The following is a 14073-nucleotide window of genomic DNA, read 5'->3' on the forward strand; positions in this document are numbered from 1 at the left end:
TAAAATTACAGAATCAGACATCGCAATAGGAAGTCAGAGGAGCAGACTCAAGCAATTGGAATGCAGAGTGGGAAATCTGGAGGACCAGGGAATCGACACCAATATAGCTGAAAAAAATCAGATAAAAGAATTAAAAAAAAATGAAGAAACCCTAAGAATCATGTGGGACTCTATCAAGAAGAATAACTTGCGTGTGATTGGAGTCCCAGAACAGGGAGGAATAACAGAAAACACAGAGAGAATAGTTGAAGATCTGTTGGCAGAAAACTTCCCTGACATCATGAAGGACAAAGGATATCTATCCAAGATGCTCATCGAACCCCATTTAAGATTGTTCCAAAAAGAAAATCACCAAGACATATTATCATCAAACTTGCCAAAACCAAAGATAAACAGAAAATTTTAAAAGCAGCCAGGGAGAAAAGAAAGGTCTCCTACAAAGGAGAATCAATAAGAATAAGTTCAGACTACTCAGCAGAAACCATGCAGGCAAGAAGGCAATGGGATGACATACATAGAGCACTGAAGGAGAAAAACTGCCAGCGAAGGATCATATATCCAGCAAAACTCTCTCTCAAATATGAAGGCGAAATTAAGATATTTACAGATAAACACAAGCTTAGAGAATTTGCAAACACCAAACCAAAGCCACAAGAAATACTAAAGGAAATTGTTTGGTCAGAAAACCAATAACATCAGATACCAGCACAACACAGGGTCACAGAACAGAACATCCTGATACCAACTCAAATAGGGAAATCGCAAAAACAAATTAAGATTCATTTTAAAAAGAAAAAAAATGCTCAAAACAGGGAATCATTGAAGTCAATATGTAAAAGATCACAATAATCAAAAAGAGTGACTAAATACAGGTGGCATAGAACTGCCATATGGAGAGAGATACAAGGCGATACAGGACAATACAAGTTAGGCTTTTGCTTAGAAAAATAGGGGTAAATATTAAGGTAACCACAAAGAGGTATAACAACTCCACAACTCAAAATAAAAACCAAGAAAAACATAACGACTCAGCAAACATAAAGTCAAATACTATGAAAATGAGGAACACACAATTTACAAAGAAAAACGTCTCAGCACAAAAAAGTAAGTGGAAAAATGAAATAGTCAACAACACACAGAAAAAGGCATCAAAATGACAGCACTAAACACATACTTATCTATAATTACATTGAATGTAAATGAACTAAACGCACCAATAAAGAGACAGAGAGTCTCAGACTGGATAAAGAAACACGATCCGTCTATATGCTCCCTACAAGAGACACACCTTAACCTTAGAGACATAAACAAACTAAAACTCAAAGGATGGAAAAAAATATATCAAGCAAACAGTAAGCAAAAAAGAGCAGGAGTAGCAATATTAATATCTGACAAAATAGACTTTAAAGTGAAATCCACCACAAAGGATAAAGAAGGACACTACACAATGATTAAAGGGACAATTGACCAGGAAGACATAACCATATTAAATATTTATGCACCCAATGACAGGGCTGCAGGATACACAAAACAAACTTTAACAGAACTGAAAAGGGAGAAAGACACTTCCAAAATTACAGTAGGAGACTTCAACACACCACTTTCGGAGAAGGACAGGACATCCAGTAAGAAGCTCAATAGAGACACGGAAGACCTAATTGCTACAATCAACCAACTTGACCTCATTGACTTATACAGAACACTCCACCCAACTGCTGCAAAGTATACTTTTTTCTCTAGCGCACATGGAACATTCTCCAGAATAGACCACATATTAGGTCATAAAACAAACCTTTGCAGAATCCAAAACATCGAAATATTACAAAGCATCTTCTCAGACCACAGGCAATAAAACTAGAAATCAATAACAGAAAAACTAGGGAAAAGAAATCAAATACTTGGAAACTGAACAATACCCTCCTGAAAAAAGACTGGGTTATAGAAGACATTAAGGAGGGAGTAAAGAAATTCAGAGAATGCAACGAGAATGAAAACACTTCCTATCAAAACCTCTGGGACACAGCAAAAGCAGTGCTCAGAGGTCAATTTATATCAATAAATGCACACATACAAAAAGAAGAAAGAGCCAAAATCAAAGAACTGTCCCTACAACTTGAACAAATAGAAAGTGACCAACAAAAGAATCCATCAGGCACCAGAAGAAAACAAATAGTAAAAATTAGAGTGGAACTAAATCAATTAGAGAACAGGAAAACAATTGAAAGAATTAACAAAGTCAAAAGCTGGTTCTTTGAAAAAATTAACAAAATTGATAAACCATTGGCCCGACTGACTAAAGAAATACAGGAAAGGAAACAAATAACCTGAATAAGAAACGAGATGGGCCACATCACAAAAGACCCAACTGAAATTAAAAGAATCATATCAGATTATTACGAAAAATTGTACTCTAACAAATTTGCAAACCTAGAAGAAATGGATGAATTCCTAGAAAAACACTACCTACAAACTAACACAATCAGAAGTAGAACAGCTAAATAGACCCATAACAAAAAAAGAGATTGAAATGGTAATCAAAAAACCCCCAACAAAAAAAAGCCCTGGCCCGGACGGCTTTACTGCAGAGTTCTACCAAACTTTCAGAGAAGAGTTAACACCACTACTACTAAAGGTATTTCAAAGCATAGAAAATGACGGAATACTACCTAACTCATCCTATGAAGCCACCATATCCCTGATACCAAAACCAGGTAAAGACATCACAAAAAAAGAAAATTACAGACCTATATCCCTCATGAACATAGATGCAAAAATCCTCAACAAAATTCTAGCCAATAGAATTCAACAACATATCAAAAAAATAATCCACCACGACCTAGTGGGATTTATACCAGGTGGGCAAGGCTGGTTTAATATTCGAAAAACCATTCATGCAATCCACCATATAAATAAAACAAAAGACAAAAACCACATGATCTTATCAATTGATGCAGAAAAGGCATTCGACAAAGTCCAACACCCATTCATGATAAAAACTCTCAGCAAAATAGGAACTGAAGGAAAATTCCTCAACATAATAAAGGGCATCTATACAAAGCCAACAGCCAACATCACTCTAAATGGAGAGAGCCTGAAAGCATTTCCCTTGAGAACGGGAACCAGACAAGGATGCCCTTTATCACCGCTCTTATTCAACATTGTGCTACAGGTCCTAGCCAGAGCAATTAGGCTAGAGAAAGAAATAAAGGGCATCCGGATTGGCAAGGAGGAAGTAAAATTATCTCTATTTGCAGATGACATGATCTTATACACAGAAAACCCTAAGGAATCCTCCAGAAAACTACTGTAACCAATAGAAGAGTTTGGCAAGAGTCTCAGGTTATAAGATAAACATACAAAAATCACTTGGATTCCTCTACATCAACAAAAAGAACATTGAAGAGGAAATCACCAAATCCATACCATTCACAGTAGCCCCCAAGAAGATAAAATACTTAGGAATAAATCTTACCAAGGATGTAAAAGACCTATACAAAGAAAACTACAAAGCACTACTGCAAGAAACTAAAAAGAACCTACTTAAGTGGAAAAACACACCTTGCTCATGGATAGGAAGACTTAACATAGTAAAAATGTCTCTTCTACCAAAAGCCATCTATACATACAATGCACTTCCAATCCAAATTCCAATGTCATTTTTTAATGTGATGGAGAAACAAATCACCAACTTCATATGGAAGGGAAAGAAGCCTCGGATAAGCAAAGCATTACTGAAAAAGAAGAAGAAAGTGGGAGGCCTCACTCTACCTGATTTCAGAACCTATTATACAGCCACAGTAGTTAAAACAGCCTGGTACTGGTACAACAACAGGCACATAGACCAATGGAACAGAATTGAGAACCCAGATATAAATCCATCCACATATGAACAGCTGATATTTAACAAAGGCCCAGTGTCAGTTAATTGGGGAAAAGATAGTCTTTTTAACAAATGGTGCTGGCATAACTGGATATCCATTTGCAAAAAAATGAAACAGGACCCATACCTCACACCACGCACAAAAACTAACTCCAAGTGGATCAAAGACCTGAACATAAAGACTAAAACGATAAAGATCATGGAAGAAAAAATAGGGACAACCTTAGGAGCCCTAATTCAAGGCATGAACAGAATACAAAATATTACCAAAAATGACGAAGAGAAACCAGATAACTGGGAGCTCCTAAAAATCAAACACCTATGCTCATCTAAAGACTTCACCAAAAGAGTAAAAAGACCACCTACAGATTGGGAAAGAATTTTCAGTTATGACATCTCCGACCAGCGCCTGATCTCTAAAATCTATATGATTCTGTTAAAACTCAACCACAAGAAGACAAACAATCCAATCAAGAAGTGGGCAAAGGATATGAACACACACTTCACTAAAGAAGATATTCAGGCAGCTAACAGATACATGAGAAAACGCTCTCGATCATTAGCCATTAGAGAAATGCAAATTAAAACTACGATGAGATTCCATCTCACTCCAACAAGGCTGGCATGAATCCAAAAAACACAAAATAATAAATGTTGGAGAGGCTGCGGAGAGATTGGAACTCTTATACACTGCTGGTGGGAATGTAAAATGGTACAACCACTTTGGAAATCTATCTGGCGTTTTCTTAAACAGTTAGAAATAGAACTACCGTACAACCCAGAAATTCCACTCCTTGGAATATACCCTAGAGAAATAAGAGCCTTTACACGAACAGATATATGCACACCCATGTTTATTGCAGCTCTGTTTACAATAGCAAAAAGCTGGAAGCAACCAAGGTGTCCATCAACGGATGAATGGTTAAATAAATTGTGGTATATTCACACAATGGAATACTACGCATCGATAAAGAACAGTGACGAATCTGTGAAACATTTCATAACATGGAGGAACCTGGAAGGCATTACGCTGAGCGAAATTAGTCAGAGGCAAAAGAACAAATATTGTATAAGACCACTATTATAAGATCTTGAGAAATAGTATAAACTGAGAAGAACACATACTTTTGTGGTTACGAGGGGGGGAGGGAGGGAGGGTGGGAGAGGGTTATTTACTGATTAATTAGTAGATAAGAACTATTTTAGGTGAAGGGAAGGACAATACTTAATACACGGAAGGTCAGCTCAACTGGACTGGACCAAAAGCAAAGAAGTTTCTAGGATAAACTGAATGTTTCAAAGGTCAGCGGAGCAAGGGCGGGGGTTTGGGGACTATGGCTTAAGGGAACTTCTAAGTCAATTGGCAAAATAATACTATTATGAAAACATTCTGCATCCCACGTTGAAATGTGGCGTCTGGGGTCTTAAAGGCTAACAAGCGGCCATCTAGATGCATCAGTGGGTGTCAACCCACCTGGATCAAAGGAGAGTGAAGAACAAGAACACCAGGGTCAGACGACAACTATGAGCCCAAGAGACAGAAAGGGCCACATGAACCGGAGTCTTACATCATCCTGAGACCAGAAGAACTAGATGGTGCCTGGCCACAACCGATGACTCCCCTGACAGTGATCACAACAGAGAACCCCTGAGGGAGCAGGAGATCAGTGGGATGCAGACCCCAAATTCTCATAAAAAGACCAGACTTAATGGTCTGACTGAGACTAGAGGAATCCCGGTGGTCATGGTCCCCAAACCTTCTGTTGGCCCAGGACAGGGTCCATTCCTGAAGACAAGTCATCAGACATGGAAGGGACTGGGCAATGGGTTGGAGAGAGATGCTGATGAAGAGTGAGCTACTTGTATCAGCTGGACACTTGAGACTGTGTTGGCATCTCCTGTCTGGAGGGGAGATAGGACGGTCAAGAGGGTTAGAAACTGGCAAAATTGTCACGAAAGGATAGACTGGAAGGGTTGACTCAGGGGAGAGTAATCGGGAGTAGGGAGTAAGGTGTATATAAGCTTATATGTGACAGACTGACTTGATTTGTAAACGTTCACTTAAAGCTCAATAAAAATTATTTTAAAAAAGAAAAAAAAAAACAATCTTTGATGGTTACAAGGTAGGGGAGCAGGAGGAAGGGGAAAACACTAACTAGACAATAGATAAGTGGTAACTGTGGTGAAAGGAAAACCTGGTGGCATAGTGGTTAAGTGCCACGGCTGCTAACCAAGAGGTCAGCAGTTTGAATTTGCCAGGCGCTCCTTGGAAACTCTATGGGGCAGTTCTCCTCTGTCCTATAGGGTCGCTATGAGTCGGAATCGACTCAACAGCCGTGGGATTTTTTGGTTTGGTGGTGAAGGGTAAGACAGAACACAATGCTGGGGAAGTCAGCACAACTTGACCAAGGCAAAGAAAGCTTCATAGACACATCCAAACTCCCTGAGGGACCGAATTACTGGGCTGAGGACTGGGGACCGTGGTCTCAGGGGACATTTAGCTCAATTCGTATAACATAGTTTATAAAGAAAATGTTCTACGTCCTACTTTGGTGAGTAGCATCTGGGGTCTTAAAAGCCGGTGAGCGACCATCTAAGATACTCCACTGGTCCCAACCTGTCTGGAGCAAGGGAGAATGAAGAAAACCAAAGACACAAGGAAAGATTAGTCCAAAGGACTAATGGACCACAACTACTGCAGCCTCCACCAGACTGAGTCCAGCACAACTAGATGGTGCCCAGCTAACACCATCTGCTCTGACAGGGCTCACAATACAGGGTCCCAGACAGAGCTAGAGAAAAATGTAGAACAAAATTCAAACTAACCAAAAAAAGACCACTTACTGCTCTGACAGAGACTGAAGAAATCCTGAGAGTATGGCCCCCCGGACTCCCTTTTAACTCAGTACTGAAGTCACTCCTGAGGTTAACCCTTCACCCAAAGATTAGACAGGCCTATAAAACAAACAATAATACATGTAGCTCAACCTTGTATACAAAACTAAATGGGCACACCAGCCCAGGGGCAAGGACAAGGAGGCAAGAGGGGACTGGAAAGCTGGACGAATGGAAATGGGAAACCAAATGTCGAGAAGGGGAGAGTGTTGACACGTCGCAGGGTTGGCAACCAATGGCATAAAGCAATGTGTGTATTAATTGTTTAATGAGAAACTAATTTGCTTTGTAAACCTTCATCTAAGGTACAATTTAAAAAAAAAAAGGAAGAAGCAACATGGATGAACCTTGAAAACATTATGCTAAGTGAAAGAAGCCAGACAAAAAAGGTCACATATTGTATGATTCAATTTATGCAAAATGTTCAGAATCAGCAAATCCATAAAGATAGAAAGCAGATTGGTAGTTGTCAGGGGGATGGGAGAGGGGTGAATAAGACGTTACTGCTTAATGAGCGTTGTAGGGAAAAAACATCATGAAGTTTAAAAAAAAAAAGTTAAGTCAAGCAAAAAGAAAGTTTTATTCGGCATATATTCAAAAAGGCAAAAGTGGAAAGCGGACAAGCATGTTGTCAGAGCCGTGTCTGTCCAAGTCCAGGGAACTACTGCAGAATAGCCAAGAATAGGAAAATGGACAAGCATGGTGCCACAGGCATGTCTGACCAAGTCCAAGGTACAGTACAGAATCATCAGTATATAGTAACATTACAAATGGGCAAAATTATTGAAAGCTTCACCTTTTCATAGATGGGCTAGAAACTGTGATCCTACATTTTGAATTGTCTTTCTTAGCAATCATTGGTACAGGTTTCAGTAACGATAGTCAGGAGGGTCTTCCTTTGTCCAACAAATTTTCTACTTACTACGTGCTAATAGAAAAAGAGAAGAGGGGAAAGTCTTTTGTGTTCTAGTTGATTGGCTCATGTGAAACTTTCCCTAAAAGATATCTTCCAAGATTATCTTAGCTATTGTCTTTATACCTCAGGGCCCAGTTGATGTGTCTTTGTGAGTCCTTGTGAGCCCAGCTCCAGGTGGGTCACATTCTCTATGCTCAAAGACAGGGAATAATGATTGAACATTATTTTCTAAATCATGAGTGTAGGGTTTCCGTTTGGTGTGATAGAAAAGTTTTGAAACTAGATAGGGGTGATGGTCACATAACATTATGAGTGTACTAAATGCCATTGAATTGACAGTTTAAAATGGTTAAAATGGCAAATTTTATTTTACATGTATTTTATCACAGTTTTTTAAGATGGGTAAAGGACTTGAATAGACATTTCTCCAAAGAATATATGGAAATGATGAATAAGCACACGAAAAATGCTCAATGTCACCACTCATTAAGGAAGTGAAAATCAAAACCACAATGAAATAGTACTTCACACCCACTGGGATGGCTATAAAAATATTAAAAACAAAACAAAATGCAAAATAACAAATGTTGGTGAGGATGTGTAGAAATTAGAACCCTCATATGTTGCTAGTGGGACTGTAAAATAGTGCAGTCACTGTGGAAAACACTTTGGCAGGGTAAATGTAGAGTTCCCATATGACCCAGCAATTGCTCTCCTAGGTATATACTCAAGAGAATTGAAGATATATGTCAACACAAATATCTGTACACGAATATTCATAGCAACGTTATTTACATTAGCTTAAAAGTGGAAACAATCCAAATGCCCATCAACTGATGATATCTGTAATACGGAATATTGTTCATCCCTAAAAAGGAATGAAGTTTAGGCAAATCCGTGGAGACCAAAAGTAGATTAGTGGTTGCCAGGAGCTGGGGGGAGGGAAGAATGGGGAATGACTGCTAACAGGTATTGTGTTTCTTTTTGAAGTGATGAAAATGTTCTGGAATTAGAAATGATGGTTGCACAGCCTTCTCAATACAGTACTAAAAACCACTGAATTGTACATTTTAAACTGGTGAATTTTATGGGATGTGAAATACACCTCAAATAATAAAAAGAAAAGATGAGGGAGTTCTTCATGCAATATATCCAAATACCAGTAAAGCCCAAAGAAAATATTCTAAGTGAGAGTCAACATTTTTGTTTTTCAGCATGGCATCAAATCCTAAAACCTTCCTAGCCTCCCATAAAAGATTTATATTAACAGAGAAGAGGACAAGTTATGACCATTCACACGGGTCACCATGTTGCTTGGGTGAATATCCGTTGCCGTTGAGTCGATTCCGACTCATAGTGACCCTATAGGACAGAGTAGAACTGCTCTATAGGGTTTCCAAGGAGCAACTGGTAGATTTGAACTGCTGACCTTTTGGTCAGGCAGCTTATCTCTTAACCACTACGCCACCAGGGCTCTGTTTGGGTAAATAGGATCGAAATTCTTGCGAAAGTGCTCACTTTAACATCTATATCAAAACAGATTCTTTGATGTTTTCTGAAACAGTAACATCGCGCCTCTGCTGGTGCAGAGGAGCAAGGACATCGTCTTCTTTTTTTTTTTTTTTAGTTAAAGTATACACAGCCAAGATATAGGATTTCAGCAATTTCTACATGTACAATTCAGTGACATTGGTCACATTCTTCAAGTTGTGCTACCATTCTCATTATCCTTTTCCAAATTATTCCCCCACCGTTATCTTAAACTCATTGCTTCCTAAGTTTCCCATCCAACCTTTCAAGTTGCCATTGTCAATTTGATCTTACATGGACGACCCTTTAAAATAGCACAATGCTCAAGGCAAACGTACTTTACTAATTAAGATAAGCTACTTTTTGGTTCAAAGAAGACTTCAGGTGATAGTTTGGGGTTTTTTAATTGTTGTAAAAATATAGATAACACATTTGCCAGTCAACATTTTTCATGTATACAATTCAGTAAGATCAATTATATCAATCAAGTTGTGCTGTTGTTGTTGCTGTTGGGTGCCATCAAGTCGATTCCGACTCATAGTAACCCCGTGTGACAGAGTAGAACTGCCCCATAGGTTTTCTTGGGTGTAATCTTTACGGAAGCAGATCATTAGCTCTTTCTCTTGTGGAGCCAGTGGGTGAGTTCAGACTACCAACCTTTCAATTAGCGGCCCAATGCTTAGCCTTTGCACCACCAGTACTCCTTTCATGTTGTACAACCACCACCAATATCCTTTGCCAAATTTTCCAACCCTGTAAACAAAAACTCAATGATTCCTAAACAGTAATTGCCCCATCCACCCTCTTGCCCCAGTAACCACTAATGAACTTTGGTCTCTATACATTTGCCTATTCTAGATACTTCATATTAGTGGGATCATATAATATTTGTCCTTTTGTGATTGACTTATTTCACTCAGCATAATGTTTTCAATGTTCATCCATGCTGTGGCATGTATCAGGACTTCATTTCTCTCTTTAATGCAGAGTAATATTCCATTGATGTATGTACTGCATTTTGTTTATCCACTCATCTGTTGATGGACATTTAGGTTGTTTCCACCTTTTGGTTATTGTGAATAGTGCTGCAATGAACATTGGTGTGCATACATCAGTTCACATCACTGTTTTCAAGTCTCTTGGGTATATACCTAGGAGAGGAATTGTTGAGTCATATGGTAGTTCTGCGTTTAACTTTTTGAGGAACCACCAAACTGTTTTCCACGGTGGCTGTACCATTTTGCATTTCCACCAGCAATGGATGAGGGTTCTGATTTGTCCACATCCTCATCAACATTTGTTTTTTTGTTTTGTTTTGTTTTGTTGTGCTTTAGGTGAATGTTTACAGAGCAAATTAGTTTCTCATTCAAAAATTTATACACAAATTGTTCCCTGGCATTGGTTGCAATCCCACATTGTGTCAGCACTCTCCCCCTTTTGTTTTTCACCCCAGGTTCCCCGGTGCCATTTACCCAGTTTTCCTGTTCCTTCTTGCCTTCTCATCTTTGTTTTTGGGTAGATGTTGCCCATTTGATCTCCTATACTTGATTAATCTAAGAAGCACATTCCTCATGTGTGTTATTGTTTGTCTTATAGGCCTGCCTAATCTTTGACTGAAAGGTGAACTTTGGGAGTGGCTTCAATTCTGTGTTAGAAAGATGTCTGGGGGTCATAGTCTCCAGTCTCTGCCAGACAAGTAAGTTTGGTCTTTTTTGTGAATTTGATTATTTGTTCTACATTTTTCTCTCACTCAGTCCACGACCCTCTGTTGTAATTCCAACCAGAGTAATCGGTAGTGGAAGCCGGGCACCATCTAGTTTTTCTGGTCCTGGGGTCATGTAGACTGTGGTTCATGTGGTCCGTTAGTCCTTTCGACTAATTGCTCCCTTGAGTCTTTTGTTTTGTTTTCATTCTCCTTTGCTCCAGACTAGAAGAGATTGATAGTTATATCTTAGACGGCCACTTGCAAGACTCCACACGCTACTCATCAAAGTAGGATGTAGAACCCTGTCTTTAAGAACTATGTAGTTCCAGTACAACTAGATGGTGCCCAGCTACCACCACTGACTGCTCTGACAGGGATCACAATAGAAGGTCCCAGACAGAGCTGAAGAAATACGTAGAACAAAATTCTAACTTGAAAAAGAAAGACCAGACTTGCTGGCCTGACAGAGACTGGGGAAACCCTGAGCGTATGGCCTGCAGACACGCTTTCAGCTCAGTAATGAAGTCACTCCTGAGGGTCACCCTTCAGCCAAAGATTGGACAGGCCCAAAAAAACAAAACGAGACCAAAGGGGCACACCAGCCCAGGGGCAAGGACTAGAAGGCAGGAAGGAACAGGAAAGTCGGTAATACGGAACCGAAGTTTGAGAATGGAGAGTGCTGACATGTCGTGGGGTTGTTAACCAATGTCATAAAACAATATGTATACTAACTGTTTAATGAGAAACTAGTTTGTTCTGTAAACCTTCCTCCAAAGTACAATTAAAAAAAGAAAAGAAATAAAAGAATAAATGAAGAAATAAAACTTAAAAAAAAAAAAAACTATGTTGTGCCAATTCACGTAGATGTCCCCTGAGTCTATCTATGGTCCTTTGCCTTCGAGTTTGGGAACTTCATCCATGAGGTGTTTAGTTATGTCTAAGAGGTTTCCCTGAATGTGCCACTCGTGTGCTCTATTGTCTATATTAATATATGAGGAGCACCGACAGTCATGTATTTAGAAATTTCCACCACAGAACCTGTATCTGCCAGTGGGTGTGTTCCCTTACCCCTTCCCTCACCTCTTGGCATATCTATCTGCATATCCATTCATAGATTATTGTTTGTTGATTCTATTGTTGCAAAATTGTCTACGCTGTAGTAGTAGTTACCCTAGCTGTCCTCTATTCCTGTGTTCCTCTGTGTCCTTGCTTGCCTTGGTCATATTGTGCTGACTTGTCCCATATTGTGTATCGCCTTTTCCTTCACCAATATTAACACGTGTTTACTATCTCTTTGGTAAATTTTCCTCCCTCTCCCTCCCATCCCTGGTAACCACCAAGAAGGTTTTGTTTTTTTCTTTTCCTGTGTGTAAACCTTTTGTTGTTACTTTATAGAACAGTCTCATACAATATTTGTCTTTTGGCAATTGACTTATTTCACTCAACATAATGCCCTCTAGATTCATTCATGTTGTGAGATATCTTGTTGATTCACCATTATTCTTTATTGCTGCATAGTATTCCATTGTGTGTATGTACCACAGTTTGTTAATTCATTTATCTGTTGATGAGTACTTGGGTTGCTTCCACCTTTTTGCTATTGTGAATAATGCTGCAATGAATACAGGTGTGCCTATGTCTATTTGTGTCTTATTTCTTTAGGTTGCATACCTAGAAGTGGGATTGCTGGATCATATGATATTTCTATTTCTAGCTTTTTGAGGAAGCACCATACTGTTTTCCATAGTGGTTGTACCACTTTACATTCCCACCGGCAGTGCATAAGAGTTCCACTCTCCTCATATCCTCAGCAACATTTGCTATTTTCTGTTTTTTTGACTAGTGCCAGTGTTATGGATTGAATTGTGTCCTGCAAAAACGTCTATCGATTTGGCTAGGTCATGATTCCCAGTACTGTGTGATTGTCCACCATTTTGTCATCTGATGTGATTTTCCTATGTGTTGTAAATCCTACCTCTGCGACGTTAATGAGGTGGGATTAGCGGCAGTTATGTTAACGAGGCAAGACTCAATCTACAAGATTAGATTGTATCTTAAATCAATCTCTTTTGAGATATAAAAGAGAACTGAGCAGAGAGACACGGGGACAACATACCACCAAGAAAGCAGCACAGGGAGTAGAGTGCATCCTTTGGACCCAGGGTTCCTGCATGGAGAAGCTCCTAGACCAGGGGGAAGATTGATGACAAGGACCTTCCCCCAGAGCTGACAGGCAGAGAAAGCCTTCCCCTGGAGCTGGCACCCTGAATTCAGACTTCTAGCCTCCTAGACTGTGAGAGAATAAATTTGTTTGTTAAAGCCACCCACTTGTGGTATTTCTGTGTATAGCTGCACTAGATAACTAAGACAATCAGTAATGTCAGAGTGACATGATATCTCATTGTAGTTTTGATTTGCATCCCTCTAATTTTTTTTTAATTGCTAGTGATTGTGAGCATTTCTTTATATGTTTATTAGCAGCCTGAAAGTCTTCTTTGGTGAAGTATCTGTTCATATCTTTTGCCCCCTTTTTAATTGGGTTATTTGTCTTATTTGTCATTGTTGTTGAGGTGTTGAAGTTTCCTATAAATTTTAGAAATTAGACCCTTGTCAGACATGTCATAGCCAAAAATTTCTTCCCAATCTGTAGGTTCTCTTTTTACTCTTGGAGAAGTCTTTTGTTGAGCATAAGTGTTTAGTTTTTAGGAAGTTCCACTTATCTAGTTCATCACCCTCTGTGTGTGCAATTTTTAGTTATGTTTGGTAATCTATTTATACCATATATTAGGATCCCTAGGGTTGTTCCTAATTTTTCCTCAATAGTCTTTATAGTTGTAGGTTTTATGTTTAGGTCTTTGACCTATTTTGAGTTAGTTTTTATGTATGGTGTGAGGTATGGGTCCTGTTTCATTTTTCTGCAGATAGATATACAATTTTGCCAGCACCATTTGTTGAAGAAGTCTCTTTCCCATTCAATAAACTTTGGTCCTTTGTTGAAGATCAGCTGTCCATAGGTGAATTGATTTACATCTGGGCTCTCAATTCTGTTTCATCGGTCTATATGTCTGTTGTTGTACCAGTACCTGGCTATATTGACTACTGTGGCTGTATAGTAGGTTCCAAGATCAGGTACTGTGAGTCCTCCTG

Source organism: Loxodonta africana, chromosome X (assembly GCF_030014295.1).
Source record: "Loxodonta africana isolate mLoxAfr1 chromosome X, mLoxAfr1.hap2, whole genome shotgun sequence".
In the NCBI taxonomy this organism is placed as follows: domain Eukaryota; kingdom Metazoa; phylum Chordata; class Mammalia; order Proboscidea; family Elephantidae; genus Loxodonta; species Loxodonta africana.